Below are 16,721 nucleotides of genomic sequence, written 5' to 3'. Positions count from 1 at the left end.
TACACACGAATGATATTAGCCATTATCGATTAAAATAATTTTCCTACAGTAAACTTTAATTATTATAATTGAAACGACTGCTATTAACACAGTGAAGGTCAGCTTGTCAGAGTGTAATGAGTTTTCTTATCAGTAATTTGGCATAAAAATAGCACAAAATACATATTGTACATGACATCCATAAGAAATTAATGAAATGATTAAAATGCAGCTTTGCAAACGATGTAATGTGTAACTAAGAATAATATACATTATCCACAGTGATATTTTCAGCTGGCATAAGGTTATAGATTTTGTGAGTTATAAAGAACCACAACACAACACATCTACGTGGGGTTATGAATGGAATTGTCACGTGTATAAAATAAATGAAAATGTCTGGCGAATCACACTGAGTTAAAAATATAGATATTCTCCCATACCACTAAAGTACTAAATTAATCCTTCACTAAATGCACATGACGGTCAAGCTAAATGATAAAAGCTACACACTGCATACTGACACTGTCCGTGTGTAATAATCAATAAACTAATGTCAGCTAAAGTTTTTATAGTTCTCCAAGATGTCTGGGAACCCAGTAATCGATGACCAAATGTTGCTTCTTACTGCCTCTCAAACATTTAGGAAAATGTTTCTGATACTAAGTTTGCTCTCTCGCAACTCCTGAGTCTCTTTTCGTTGTTGATACCAGCTGAGCGTTAGAATTACCAGCTGGGCATCAGAATTACCAGCTGGGCATGAGAATTACCAGCGGAGCATGAGAATTACCAGCTGGGCATCAGAATCACCAGCTCTCTCTCTCTCTCTCTCTCTCTCTCTCTCTCTCTCTCTCTCTCTCTCTCTCTCTCTCTCTCTCTCTCTCTCTCTCTCTCTCTTATGTACACACCCAGGAACACTCTAGCTGGACTGAACCACGGTCTGATAATTCTCCTTAGCAGCAAGGTAGGATAGGAAGGAGTGTCGGGTGCGAGCTTGTCTAGACAACAAACCCGACTACTGCCCCTTGGGGAACTGTAACTGAGTTGTCTTACCACCACTGTCTGGTGGTGCTTCGTGCTGTGGGAAGATGGTGTTTATATTGTGGTGTTGTGGGAGGCTGGTGTTGATACTGAGGGTGGTGTCTTGGTAGTGGGTGTGGCCGAAGTGTAACATTTTGTCAGTGGAATGTTAATGGTGTTGGCGTGTAGTAGAGGTGGTGCTGGTGCGCGGTGTTGTGTTGTATGAATTTTGAGTTTTACAGTGAAGTTGTAGGGTACTGTTGTAGTTGTAGAAGCTGCATGTGAGGAAGCTGAGTCTCTCTCTCTCTCTCTCCAAACACCACCAACAGTCGTACAACCGACTGTTGTACGACTGAACCACGGTGGACCGTGGTTCGACTGTTGGTGGTGTTTGGAGAGAGAGAGAGAGAGAGAGAGAGAGAGAGAGAGAGAGAGAGAGAGAGAGAGAGAGAGAGAGAGAGAGAGAGAGACTCAGCTTCCTCACAAGCAGCTTCTCCTCAATCAATCAGTCTTCAACATACCTTCCATTTCCCCACCCACCAATCGCAGTGGCACCCGGTAACAGCCCAATTACAGTCCCATAACGAGGTTCAATATTGAATCACTGGTTTCATTCCACATGTAGAAATTCGCCTTCTCAGACACAACGTACACCTCATCTCCGCCGTGTGGTTAACATGATTACGTGAGTGAGAGAGAGAGAGAGAGAGAGAGAGAGAGAGAGAGAGAGAGAGAGAGAGAGAGAGAGAGAGAGAGACCACGGGCACTTATTCATTCACTTGAAGCTCAGGAGCACACACTTTCCCTCCCTCTGTCTTTTTACGTGGGAAGAGAAAGATAACGAGGACGTGGATGAGATATTGGAATAGTGTCCGATATCTCACCAATTACCAAATTGTTGTTGTCTCTCTCTCTCTCTCTCTCTCTCTCTCTCTCTCTCTCTCTCTCTCTCTCTCTCTCTCTCTCTCTCTCTCTCTCTCTCTCTCTCTCTCTCTCTCTCTCTCTCGCTCGCTCACTTTCGAGTGTAAATGCTTAGCTGTTAGTGTTACCTTTTAGTAATTACCTCTGTGATTATTTATTTGCATATAATTAATGTAAACAGCTCTCATATATCGTTTGTCAAACATATTAATTGAACCTATTTATGTGTTAAAAATTAAAATTTCTTGTACACACGATTATGTTAAAATCCCTACGTCTGTCAAATATGAATTTTCCCAGGGTGTGTGAAGTGTCGTGTGGCTGAAGAAAACGGGATCTGTTCGTTTCTACGTATAGATCATGTTTACAATGTGTATGTGGAAGGACTAGGCGATGGTGAGAGAAAAAAAAGAGTGAGAGATATATATATGGAGAGAGATGTGTATAGAAAAGGAATGTGTGTGAGAGAGAGAGAGAAAGAGAGAGAGACGTAGGAGGCCTTCCTCGATGGCCATTAATTTAAAGTCTTAGTGTTGGTCAGAACCGGTTGGAGAAATCCCCATGGGATTACTGTTTACTTTAGTCGTTTAGCCCAACTTCGTTTCCTGACGCACTTTGACATTGTCGAGAAACCAAACTCTCCCATTAAGTAGGGCACAGCTATGATTCGTTGAACAGCATACATGTATCATTGGTTTAAAAGCTATAATTGGTGCTATGAGTAATTATAGCAAGTTATAGTGATGGTAATATTATGAGTGTTACTAATTGGTGGTGTGGGGCACCAAAGGCATTCCTGGGCGACATGCACCCGTCACCGTTGCTGATTCTTAGCTTAGATGTGTGTGTCTAAGCTTCATAAACACCGCGAAAAGCCCTGATTCATGGCCGTCAGGTCTCCACGCGAGACCAATTGCATACACTCGTCCGTGCTCGCTCATACATCCTCATACACGCTCGCTACCCCACATGCACATTCACGCTGATAGGAAAGTACTTACAGGTAAGCACACACACACGCGCCCTAGAAATATTTTTTTTCAGTGTTAGAGTAGTTAACAAACGGATTGCACTAGGGAGCGATATGGTGGAGGCTGATCCCATACACAGTTTCAAATACATGTAACCGGTCGATTGACAGTTGAGAGGCGGGACCAAAGAGCCGAAGCTCAACGCTGATAGACGCTCTTACTTACATCCAATATGTTGTTGGAGTTTAAAACATGAATAACAGAAAAATTCAGCAGTCTGGCAAAATTAATCCCAACCAGTAAGACTAAACATTGCAAAATGCAATTGTGAAGATGAAATCACGGATGCAAACACACTTAGGACTGTGGCTGGGTGTGGTGGAGGTCACTGTGGCTGGATGTGGTGGAGGTCACTGTGGCTGGATTTAGAGGGCGTACCAGAAGGCCTATTGGCCCATTTCAGGTAAATTTCTTGAAACAATCCACGTCAGTTATGTTCCATTCAACAGCCCAACTTCCCAACTTGCATTTCCAAGGTAATTTCTTAATCTTAAATACACAATTTTACATCAATTTTCTAATTCTAATTTGTGTTTCATGCTATTAGTATCCCACTTTCTATTCCCTTTAATCTATTTGTATACTTTAATTTTGTTCCCACTTACTTTTCACGTTTATAGAAAATGTAAGTTAAGAGTTCTTAATCTCTCTTCGTAAGAGAGGTTCCTAATGCCCCGGATCAACTTGCCTTCCTTCTCTGTGCACTTCTACGACAATTTATTTCCACTTTATAATACGATTACCAAAGTTGACGTAATTAATCTTAACGAGGCATAACAAGGGCACGATAACGCTGGAAAATAACATTACTTGCGTTACTACTAACTCTTCTTTTTATTACTAACTCTTCTTGTTATGAATGACATACTCTGAGTTCTTGAATAATTCACAGTGTAACATATTTTTCCTTCCTCGTACTAAATGTTATTTTCTGATTCCTTGTGCCTCCGAAGTATAGAAAATGGCCATTATTCATCCAGGAACTTTGCTTTGATCTTTGCCTCAGACAGCTAAGGGGGAGACTTCTTGAAGGTAGCTGAAGGCTGTCGACTCCTTATTTAGAGCTCTGAGACGTCATCCCTAAGCTGTCCAAGGCAAAAGTCAAAGCGAAAGATTGACGGGAAATAATAACTATTTTTATGCTTTGGAAATATAAGCAAATAACACTTTCCAGGAATAAAAGAAAATTGTTACATATTATTGATCTGTATTTTTTAATTAGTTGGACGTTAGTGATTTTTTTTTTAATTTTAATTAAAAAAATTTATAAATGTATTATTTTTTGTTTTCTCTTTTTAAAAATTGATTCTACATTCGCAATATTTCACGTTACCGGTAGAGTGCGCGACGCTAATGATTTATTACTTTAAGACTATGGTTGACAGACCTTTAAGACTATGGTTGACAGTCCCTTACACATACAAATAAGACCAAGACAAATCCTGCCAAATACCTTTGTTCTGGGGGCTTGTCGAGCTTCATTTTTGCTATTTGTTTAATAACGTCTTTCCTGGTAACTATTAAGTCAACTTGTCCTCATTACCATATCAAAATATTTTTTTCAGTTGTCGAAAATTATAATGTAATTATATCTTTACCCTTAAGGCTTTTAATACCGTTCTAGGTGACAAATTACTTTGTAATAAAGAAGCCCATTGCATCGTAGGCAACACATTAAGTAGATTATATATAGCTGCAAGAAAGGGGAGTCTGGGTAGAGATATATAAAATAAAAACAAAATCTGAAAAGGTATTTTAATGAGTGGACGAATAGGTTGTGTTCAAGACGTGATACAGAAGCAGAAGAGGCACAGAGATGTCATAAGACTGCATGAAGACTTTCTTCAGTTTAAGCGTCGTTTCTGTGGGGACCGGGCTGAGAGTGAAGGTGGTAATTGTCCGTTGGTTAGAAAGGCGGAGGTTAGAAGCTAGTTCTCGATGCTTAAAGCACATTTAAGTACATCTAGTTTTATACAATCTCGAACACACACACACACACACACACACACTAATTAATTGAGGCAGAGTTTCTTTCACCCTGATGCCCCCTGTTACCTAGTAGTAAATAGGTACCTGGGAGTTAGACAGCTGTTACGGGCTGCTTCCTGGGTGTGTGTGTGTGTGTGTGTGTGTGGAAAAAATAGCAACAGTTGATTGATTGACAGTTGAGAGGCGGGCCGAAAGAGTAGAGTTCAACCCCCCGCAAGCACAACAGGGCGAATCCACTAGGTGATTACTCACATTACTAGGTGAGTAGGTACACACATTAGGGTTGTATATTTTCTACTGACATAATTGGTTTTGGGTAATATAATAACGGAACTCTTGCACCGTTACCTTTGATATTTTAATTAATGTAGACCGTGTATATATATTGTGTAGCGTAAACAACGTATCAGTCTGATTTTCTATTTGTATGTCTCTCTCTCTCTCTCTCTCTCTCTCTCTCTCTCTCTCTCTCTCTCTCTCTCTCTCTCTCTCTCTCTCTCTCTCTCTCTCTCTCTCTTTCATTGCCTTCTTTACTCTTTGGCTTTGGTTGTACAGTATTTATATTTTCTCTTTTTCTCTTCACATAAAAATAAAGTACACCCATCCCTTTACCTGGAGCTGTGATGGCCTTGGGAAGGAAGGAAGGGCCGGGCTGGGTATTCATTCCCACGGGAAATATTCTCCAGATAATTTACTTCTGCAGTAGTGAGAAATGCTTCTCTTAAGTCATTCCAACTCCTTGGTTAGCTATCATAAAGGATGAAGGTGAACTTTATCATATGAGACGAGGCCGAAGTTGTTTTAGTGTGGTAATGAAAACGGGTGACGTTATCCTGGTCAACCAGTCCTCTCGTTATGATTAGTCGCATCTTGTATGGCATGTTATGATTAGTCGCATCCTGTATGGTGTCTACCAGTCTTAGCAATGTTGCTAGCATAGAAGCACCGTAATAGTGACGTTTTATATGCATTGTCCTTGACAGATTATGTGGAGTCCTTGTAACTTTTGTTCCGAGTAGCTGCATCTAAAACAACAACAACAAAAACCTTGGGTTCGTACGTGTATGATTAGGCACACACATGAACACAAAACACAACTGGAACAAAACATAACTGGAACAACAGAAACGTAAAAAGTTATAAAAACAGTTATAAAAGTTATAAAGTTATAAAAACAGTTGCACTTTTTACAAAGTGACAGTTTGATGAAACGACCTGAATCTGATCATAATATAAATTGAAGATTGAAAGAATACAAAGAATGAGGGGGAAAGAGAGTCCAATGAAGAAAAAAAACTCAACTGAAGGGAGAAAGAAGGGGAAAGACAGGAATGACACGGAATGGGGAGGAATAAAAGAAAACAAAAATGTATAGCGAAAAGACAGAGTGTAAGTTGAGACAATGGAGCCGACCACCAGGTGGAGCCACAGGGCGAGTCTTTCATGGGAAAAAGAACCATCAGTGGGGGAACAATCCTTCCCTTCCACTCTCCTCGTGGCCCGGGGGCCGTACATGATGAAAATATCCCTTCAAACCCAAGCCTGCTAAAACCACTTTTTAAGTGAGAGTTGCACTATAACTGCATATAATAATTGCAATTTGGAGTACTCGCCTCCTTGCATATAGCTTTTGCCATTTCACATATGATTAAAATTTAAGTTAAATGGCAACAATCTATTATGGAAATGTACAGTCACCTGTTGATACCTGTCTGTGAGTGCGAGGACCTTGGAAGATGGTTTGGTGTTGGGGGTTAAGTCATGTCAACCTTTGGAGTGGTATTAAGGTTGCGACAATAGCTTACTGATCAGCCAGCAAGTATACTCTAGTCCTGACCTTGTCTAGGACTGAAGCAAACTCTGTGGACATATACACCAAGAAGCGGAATGCACCTCTTGGTGTGTGTATATATATATATATATATATATATATATATATATATATATATATATATATATATATATATATATATATATATATATATATATATATATATATATATATATATGTATGTCTGAGAGATCAGGCGGAAGATGTCATATCTGTCTGTATGAGTTACTCGTGAAGGTAACTATTGCGGGGTCGTCTAGACTTTTGTAATGACCAACATTTCGCCTCCGGTTCAGAAGAGCCGAATTTATTCGGGGTTCGAAGGGAAAATTTTTTGAAATAACTAACTTCAAATAAATAAGATTTGTCGCATAATATGAATATTTCGATTTAGACATTGTATTATTATGCAGACAAATAAATCGTACCAAAAGTAAGCAAATTTCGCTTACTTTAAGTGATATTGGAAACGCGTGGAGCATCTTACCATAAAAACATATGGAGCAGCTTACCAGAAGGAGCAACTTACCATAAAAACATATGGAGCAACTTACCAGAAGGAGCAACTTACCAGAAGAAACATATGGAACAACTTACCAGAAGAAACATATGGAACAACTTACCAGAAGAAATTTACGAAGTGACAGCTTGCCAGAGGAAACGAAGTCCATCGTGATGTTGCTGAGTCTCGTGGTTTCCCGGTAACACATCTTCCACTCCAGTAGCTCTTCCAAAACCTCTCTCTCTCTCTCTCTCTCTCTCTCTCTCTCTCTCTCTCTCTCTCTCTCTCTCTCTCTCTCTCTCTCTCTCTCTCTCTCTCTCTGCACTTTAAGGATCTAAGCCTCGCAGACGACCACCACATTCCAGCCATAGAGCTGAAATGTCAGTGAAGGATAACAGGCAGCGGTAGTGACCAGACGTGGAAGTATGCAGGAAGGCCGCAGTGAACCACGCTCCTCGCTTACTTAATGCAGGTAGAACGCATGTGTTGGGGGAAGGTGGAGGAGGAGAAGGCATGTTTGGGGGAGGGGGGGGGGGAGGAGGAGTGCTGAAGGTGGTATATTTGGGGGGAGGAGGAGGGCGCCGAAGGAGTGGGAGAATGCATGTTTGGGAGGAGGAAGGGGTCACTGATGGAGGGAGAGAAAGCATCTTTAGTGTAGTGGGAAAGGCACTGAAGGAGGGAAAGAAGGCATGTTTGGCGAACAGTGGGACGACACTGTGGGTAGGAAAAGAAGGCATTTTGAGGGTGGGAGGGAACTGAAGGAGGGATAATAGGATCACAGGGAGGAAAGGAAGGACACTAAAGGAATAGGAGAAGGTATTTTGAGGAAGGTGATAGTGGAGGTCACTGATGAAGTAGAGAACAAGCGTTTGTGTACACTGGATTGTACCAACCTGTGAGTCATAGTTGGGAGGGTTGGTAACTAACCAATTGATGGATACAAGTTGAGAGGGAGTTATGCTTAGTGAAGTGGACTCCAGTAGAGAGGGAATTGTGCTTATTGAAGTAGAGTCTAGTTCAGAAGGACTGGTGCCTCTAAAGTAGACGTAGTAGTTACGTTATGAAGTAATGAAGTAGACACCAGTTAAGAATTATTTGTGATAATTTTCAATTAAAACACTTGTCCAATATTCCTGGTAGTGTAAAACTAGAGACTAAACACAGGAGGTTTGTTCACTTTGTAGGATAAATGCAAAACGATGCCAGCTAGACTTAATGCTGACAAAGGGTGAACAGTAAGGAGGTATGCTACAATGATAAGGCGGGTGTGAGAGGGGACGGCGGAACACTTAATGACTGCGTGTTGACATTCGTGATAACCCGGATTTGGCGCTGACGATTTCACCAGAAGTAAACAAAAACGCTGGCACGGTACAAAACTGGGATTAAATATTAATCTGTAACAACTCTTGCGTTTGTGTTGGTAACTTAAAATTGGGTCAAAGCTGAAAATGTTGTTTTTTTAGGATAATATATAATTTACATTGTGGTAATTAATTTTGTATTTGTTAAGCTTATGTAGCAGATTGTGGCCTTTATACATAACAATTACAAGATTTCACAGGAGCTAGTTCAAGAAATTCTTTGATATATATATATTTTTTTAGTTTTGCTTGTTTCGTAATTTATTACAAAATCACTGAACTTCACTCAAGGAAGTTTTAATGACTTTGAATATTCGAAAGTGAGATAAGAAACAAAAAGAGAATAGCAACAAGAACGAAAGATGAAAAATTTAGTAAAAAAAAAACAAAATTAAAGATAACAGCATGAAGGAGAACAATGACACGTAGAAAAGGAACAAGTATGGCAAGCAAAAGCTAATGAATAGCATGTAGAATAAATAATGAAGAGAAATAGCAAAATAATTATAGGCAAAAAAAGGTAAAAAAAAATGAATAAACATGGCAAGCCGCAGGAGAGAAAGAAAACAGGTGAAGGCACGAGAGGAAGAGATTACAGCATCAGTGACAGATGAAGATGCTGCAGCATCAGTAACAGATGACGATGTAGATTTACCATCCTCATGGATGTGTAGACGGTGAGAGATTTGATTTTCAGGAGCATCCTTCTAAGACGTTATTCCTGGAGATGACCCGCTGGTGTGGTCTTGACCAGGTCTGTTTTAACTCATCCTACCCCTCTTATTCCCTCCCCTTCCTTCCTTATCCTCCTACCTTTTCTCCCTCTACCCTTTCTATTTTTCTTCTGCATGTCCTTTTTCAGTCTCTTTCTGATAACTTTATTCATTTTTTTTAAATCTCCTTCTATTCACTTTGTTCTTAATCCTCAAATTTTATTATCTTCGTTCTATTCTTTCACCGCATGCTCTCTTCACACTCCTCTCATCCCGAAATACCCTTTCATTCCCTAAAGCCCTTCCAGGTCCTTCTCATCTCATTATTTTAATCTCTTCTTCAATCTCTTCCTCCATAACTCTCTTTCCCAACTCGTAAGTTCTCCCTTTCTCCGCCCCACATTCTACACCTCCCTTGTTTCTTCCCTCCTTCTCTTCCCTGCCTGCATTCTTCTCATCTCTTCTCCCCTTACCTTCTCTCCTCTTCTCTTCCATCCCTACCTCCTTCCCTTCTTATCTCCTCTCTCCCTTCTCTTCTATTAACTCTTCCCGCCTTTCAATTGTCGAATATGTCGACGATTCCTCCCTTTTCTCCCATCTCTTCTTTCTCCCACCTTCTCTTCTACTCTCCTCCCTTCACCCTTCCGTGGCCCCAGGATGTTGTTGTTGTTAAAGATTCGCTACTTGGAACAAACAGTTTAAAGTAGCACGGGCTATGGTGAGCCCGTAGGTAGAGCCCGGCCCCAGGAGTGGAGGCGTCAATATACACCACTGTGAGGTCTTGCCTCAATCTGGTGAAGTGTTCTTTATCATCAGTTCTCCTCCTCCCCCCACCCTACATCCCCACCCCAAACCCCCGGACATCGTTCCGAAGCTCACATCATTCGCTGGCTGACATCATTCTCGAGCTCTGATCATTCTCGGGCTGTCATCATTCTTAGGCTGACAATATTTTGGAAACAACATTACTGCCCGTATTGTATCGTTTTTTGGAAGTGACTTAGTATTCGGTAGCTGTAATATTAGACAGTGACCCTATTTGTTTTTGGTAACAATTTACAAGGCCGAGTTTTTGACTGCGATAATTTTTAAGTAATATCGTTTCCGGGAAGGTATTATTTTTTGGGAGTCTATTTTCGGAGTGACTATTATTTTCAGGGTGACTATTTTCGGGGTGACTATTTTCGGAGTGACTATTTTCGGAGTGACTATTTTCGGGGTGACTATTTTCGGGGTGACTATTTTCGGGGTGACTATTTTCGGGGTGACTATTTTCGGGGTGACTATTTTCCGGGTGACTATTTTCGGGGTGACTATTTTCGGGGTGACTATTTTCGGGGTGACTATTTTCCGGGTGACTATTTTCGGGGTGACTATTTTCCGGGTGACTATTTTTGGGGACACTTTTTGGGGAGACAATTTTTGGGGTGAATATTTTTTTAACATGATTGCCTATCAATTGCATTATTTTAGGCAATCCTCCTAAAACGATGCTACTTACAGGAAATATTTAGACACACGTACAAGTGTGTACTGTTGGACCCCTTCAAAAAATTTACATTTTGTATAATTGAATTAGTCCAAATGACCTTTTAAATTATTGGAAATGTAACTAAAGAACCTAACCTAACGTGTCCACATAATCCTAGGCCTAATTTAGTACACATTTGCACTATAATAGGCTTAGAAATGTTTAAGATTAGATATTTTCGATATTTTTTTTTTTTTTTTACAAAAGCAATAGTTCAAAAGTGAACTACTGTTGGGTCCAGTAGAACTTTTTCGACTAAATAGTTGCTATTTTAGGGGGATGTGCTCCATTATGTTTTGGAGTAATATGTTTGTCGTAATTTATATTTTTAAGGAATTGGATAAGTTTTAGTGATAATTTATGTTGAGTATATAGAGTTACTGAGAATAATAGGCTATATATTTTTTGTGTGATACCGTTTTGGGGAGAAAAAGTTTGGTGAGAGTGTATATATAGTTCATGGAGGTATGTATTATCAGTCTTTGCTTAATTCATTGGAGTTCATATAATTTATGGAAGTGTAGGCTATATAATGCCTGGGATTGTAGGGTATAGAGTGTATAGGAGTGTAGGTAATAGAATGCATTAGTGTAGGGTATGGAAAGTATGGGAAGGTAGGCTATAAAAAATATTAGTGTAGTTATAGAATGTATGGAAGTTTGGGGTGTAGAATGTATGGGCTATAGAAAGTATAGGAATGTAGGTTATAGAATTTCTAGGAGTGTAGGTAGGCTATATAATGTAAGAGAGTATATGCTATGCAATGTATGGGAGTGTATATGATTTCCATATATATATATTATATTATATATATATATATATATATATATATATATATATATATATATATATATGATTTATTAAGTATAATATATATATTTGAAGGAATTTTATTTTTGATTAATAAATTTGGAGCAAAAATATTGGAGCAAAATATTTTATAGGAGAGTATGTATCCGAGTGAAAATTTCGAGGGAAATTTTTTAAAGGCAAAATTCGGATTAGCATAATTTTGGGAATGAAATTGTGAGTGACACTTTTTGTGAAAATTTATTTTGCAAGATCTGACGTTTTCAGACAATTTTGTTTATTTGACATAGGTGGTGTTGTATACTGTTGAAAATGGCATGTTATTTCTGGCATAATTTGGGGAATAGCAAGGTAGTCTATTGGGACATATTGAGAATAGCACTATAGTGTACTGGGACATGATATTGGGAATGGTAAGGAAAGCTCTATGACATTATATTGAGAAGGACACGGTATCCTATTGGAACATTATATTGGGATTAGACCGTAGTCTATTGAGTCATGATATTGGGAATGGTAAGATAGCCGATTGGTACATAATACTGGGATAGGGAAGGCAATCTTTTAGAACATTAATATTGGGTATGATAGAAAATCGTCAAATTTTAATGTGAGAGTTAGTTATCAATAAGTGGAATAAGTTAGAACATAGAATGGTTGAACCTAATTGAATTCGCAGCTTTAAATGTAACTGGGATAAAAACGAACGAATTGAATTATTGTTGGAATTACAAACTATTGAGAGGGCGGGGCTAGGAGCTGATGATCAACCTTTCAAGCACGTCTACGTAGGTATATGTAGGAGAGTACACTCACACACACGCACGCGCGCACTCACACACACTCACACACTCTCACACACACACACACACACACACACACACACACACACACACACACACACACACACACACACACACACACACACACACACACACACCACTACCTCTCAGCCGGTGGGAGAGTCAATACTCGCCCGTAATTGAAATTCTAACAGATCAACCGTTCGTAAAGTGGGACTAGCAGGCCGGGACGCCTCCCTGTGTCACTTGTGTCGTATGTATCACATAAAGCATGTATCTCCTTTGTTACGTGTGTCGCATGTGTGACGTGTCACGTGCGTTACACGCGTTACGCCAGTTTCTACACGAATTAAACTTTACACGAAACATTTTCACTTGTTCTCGGCTCCTCTGACAACTCGCACAAAAGCCGAAACATTTGTATCATGACTTCTAATCATAACAAAGATATGTTTTGTTATCTATGAAAAGGTCACCGCAGTTCGAAAGATGTTGTTGCGCATTTAACTATTCAAAGTGATACGGTTATGGAACTTTAATATGAATATTAATCATAGTATTGCACAAAGTAATCACATTAACGTGATGGATCAATGAAAAAAATCATTAGGAGCCGTGAGGAGGAATCGAACCCATGTTCTGGGCATTCCCATGCACACACATTAGACCGCTACACCACGACATGGTGAAAATAATGCAACCTGGGACTCAACTGAATCCTTTAAGAGTCGTGGTGTAGTGGTTTAGGGCTTGTGCTTGAGAGTACCTAGTCATAGGTTTGAATCCTTCTCATATCTCTTAATGATTTTCTCAATAATAATAATAATAGTTATTATTATTATTATTAATTGCCCTGTATATGTAATTACTCTTAGATAACATATCTGTTAGACTGGGATGTGTCACATGGTAAGTGTGACTAACTACCAATCCTCAGTGTGGTAGATGAGACACTGGTGACACGTACAGGGATGTAACTCACAGTGTGACTACCTCTGCCAGTCCTTAGTGTGGCAGGCGGGCCGGGGGGGAGGGGGTCACTAGTTACATGAACACGGATGTGTCACATCGTAAGTGTGAATAACTCTGCCAGTCCTTAGTGAATTGTTACACTTTGCCATTGGTCACTGTTGCAAAACATGAAATTAATGTTTTTAAGTGCTAATATCTTACAATTAATAAAACTGTACATGAGGAGGTGAGCTCAGGAGAGACAACACCTCACCTGATCACATTAATGTGGTGTATCCATATTTAGGTAATTTATATTAAAATTCAAAAACCTTATTCATAAATGTTTGCACATTGACAATTGAGTTTAAACAAAATTACAGTCCATAATTGACCTAAGGGAAAGTCATTATAACATTTAAGCATTATAATGTTTACTGTATAGTCTAGATTTAGATTTAGAACCTGTTATTATCAGCGATAAAAACCATTACAATTGTGGCTGGAATGAACAGACGTTACAGCCATTTATAAAACTTATTGTTTACTATTATATAATTATAAAATACAATGTTACTAGAGCATTCATTGGTAACGGTGGTGGTAACATCGTCGTATCCTCCACTCGCACCCAAATGGGACAATTATAATACGGAGAAGGGAAAATTGTCCCCCACGCTGACGTGAGATCACTTGAATCGTGAGGAAAGAGGTTGAGTGCTTCTGGATGGGTGATTCTGTCTGCAGGGTGTGGGTTATAATGGGGGGGGGGGGGAGGGGGCTCTTGTATCTCCCTCCTTGTCTTCCACCTCCTCTTGTGACTTCTGTACCTCTTGTGTTCTACTCCTCCTCTCGCGTCTTACTATAGTTGTTACCACTGTCCAGGAGTAAAGTATACTTGCTGTGGGTAGAAAGCTATTAAGCTAGTGTCCCGGAATTAATAAGCCTCTCGCGGCTGATAGCCCAACATCAACCAACCTATTTTCCGGTGTATACACACTTGAGAGTTTACCTTAGTTACCTTATAATCCTTCAAAGGTTGATAGTCCTGAATAACCCTCCAGAGGTTGATAGGCCTTAATAACCCTCCAGAGATTGAGTGGCCTTCAGCCTAACTACAGACTAATGAGAACAAGGGCAATTCACATACTAAATGTCAATAAATTCGAATAACTAAGTGATCACAATAATAATATTAATATATGTATCGTCAACGAGAACCCTTCACCTATTGCTTCAGGTGAACCTTCACCTTCTGCCTTTTTTGACCTTTTGCCTACTGCCTCAGTTGACCCTTCGCCTGCTCAGTTAACTGACCCTTCGCCTACTGCCTCGTGAAGCTTTAGCAATCTTTAGCCTACTGCCCCAGGTTAAACTACCTACTGTCTTAGGCGACTCTGCGCCTACTGGCCCAGTAGGCTATTGCCTCACCTATTGCCTCAGGTGACCATTGAAACCCTTCACCTGCTGCCACAGGTGACTTTTAACCAGCTCCCCTAGGTGACCATTCACCTACCCCTCCTCCTCCCAGGTGTAACGTCTCTCGCACCTGGCCGCTCTCCGAAGTAATTACCGACTGACACTCGTAATTAACGCTTCGTCTGCAGCAATTAACCCGATTCCTCTCAGGCTTAGATGACCATTGTCCTCTCGCCTGCTTCTCTCCTGGAGTGTGGAAGATGTGTCTGGAGTACACAGCGGGTGTGTGGAGTACACAGCGGGTGTGTGGAGTACACAGCGGGTGTGTGGAGTACACAGCGGGTGTGTGGAGTACACAGCGGGTGTCTGGAGTAAACAGCGGGTGTCTGGAGTACACAGCGGGTGTCTGGAGTACACAGCGGGTGTCTGGAGTACACAGCGGGTGTCTTACCCATTCCTCCATCTCTTTCTCATCCCCTCCTCCCTCCAACCCCGTCTTCCCCTCTGCCCCTCCCTCCCGTAGCCTCAGTCGCCAGATCATCCTCCTGCATATGTCAATGTGTATCTCTCTCTCTCTCTCTCTCTCTCTCTCTCTCTCTCTCTCTCTCTCTCTCTCTCTCTCTCTCTCTCTCTCTCTCTCTCTCTCTCTCTCTGCTGACAGAGAGAGTCACCTTGCTCCATGACCTCTTTCAGCGTCGTCTGAAAATTTTGACAAAATTGCTCACTTCTCCCGGAAGTCTGCAGGCAGATTTTTCTCCTGCTTCAAGAAAAACCAAGTTTAAAACGTGATCAAGTTATAAGGAGCCGCCGTACTTGGTCGTGTTTATGTGCATGTTACGTGTATTCAGCTAGTTGTGCTTGCGGGGGTTGAGCTCTGGCTCTTTGGGCCCGCCTCTCAACTGTCAATCAACTGTGTTTTTTTATTTTGTATTTTTTATTCACACCCGCACACACACACACACACACACACACACACACACACACACACACACACACACACACACACACACACACACACACACACACACAGAGGAAGCCGCCCGTAGCAGCTGTCTAACTCCCAGGTACCTATTTATTGCTAGGTGAACAGGAGGATCAGGGTGAAACAAATTCTGTCCATTTGTTTCTTACAAATAAATAAGAGTGTGTCTTGTAATACTAAATAAGATGATTAAAATAAGGCATCAGGGTGAAAGAAACTGCCCATTTGTTTCCGCCTTCGCCGGGGATCGAACCCCGACCCTTAGGACTACGAATCCCGGGCGCTGTCCACTCACCCATCTGACCCCTGTTGTGTGAGTCTGTATGTGTGTGCTAGCTTATTTATACACACACACTAGCTATGTTTGTGCAGGTTGACCTTCAGCGCCTGGTCTCCACCAGTTAAGAGTTGATTCAAAAGCGTTCAATCCCCGACCGTTCAAGTGGTTGGGCACCATTTCCTCCCTCCGTCCCATCCCAAATTCTTTTCCTGACGCCTTCCCAGTGCTATATAGTCGCAGTGGCTTGGCGCTTTACCCTGATAGTTCCCTTCCCTTCCCTTCCGCCAGTTAGGCTTTATTCATCTGGTATAGACGTTCTCCAGCCTGATACATGCGTTCTGAATTTCTCTTTGGTGTCTGCCTTCCCTACTTCTTCCTACCAGATCTTAACTTCACCAATTTTGAAGAAGAGTGAGAGGAAATGTGCTCCTAATCATTACCCTGTTAGTTTGACACTAGTTTTAGGAAGACATGTAACTTAAGCAATAACTAGCGACGTAATCGTTACACTTAGGATATATATGATATATGTTTATAAAAATTATATAAATTAACAGAAAAATATATATATCTTCAAGAAAATTAAAATGATTTA

Source organism: Procambarus clarkii, chromosome 58 (assembly GCF_040958095.1).
Source record: "Procambarus clarkii isolate CNS0578487 chromosome 58, FALCON_Pclarkii_2.0, whole genome shotgun sequence".
NCBI classification, from domain to species: domain Eukaryota; kingdom Metazoa; phylum Arthropoda; class Malacostraca; order Decapoda; family Cambaridae; genus Procambarus; species Procambarus clarkii.
The sequence above is the reverse complement of the archived record's forward strand: the minus strand, read 5'-3'. Positions refer to the sequence as shown.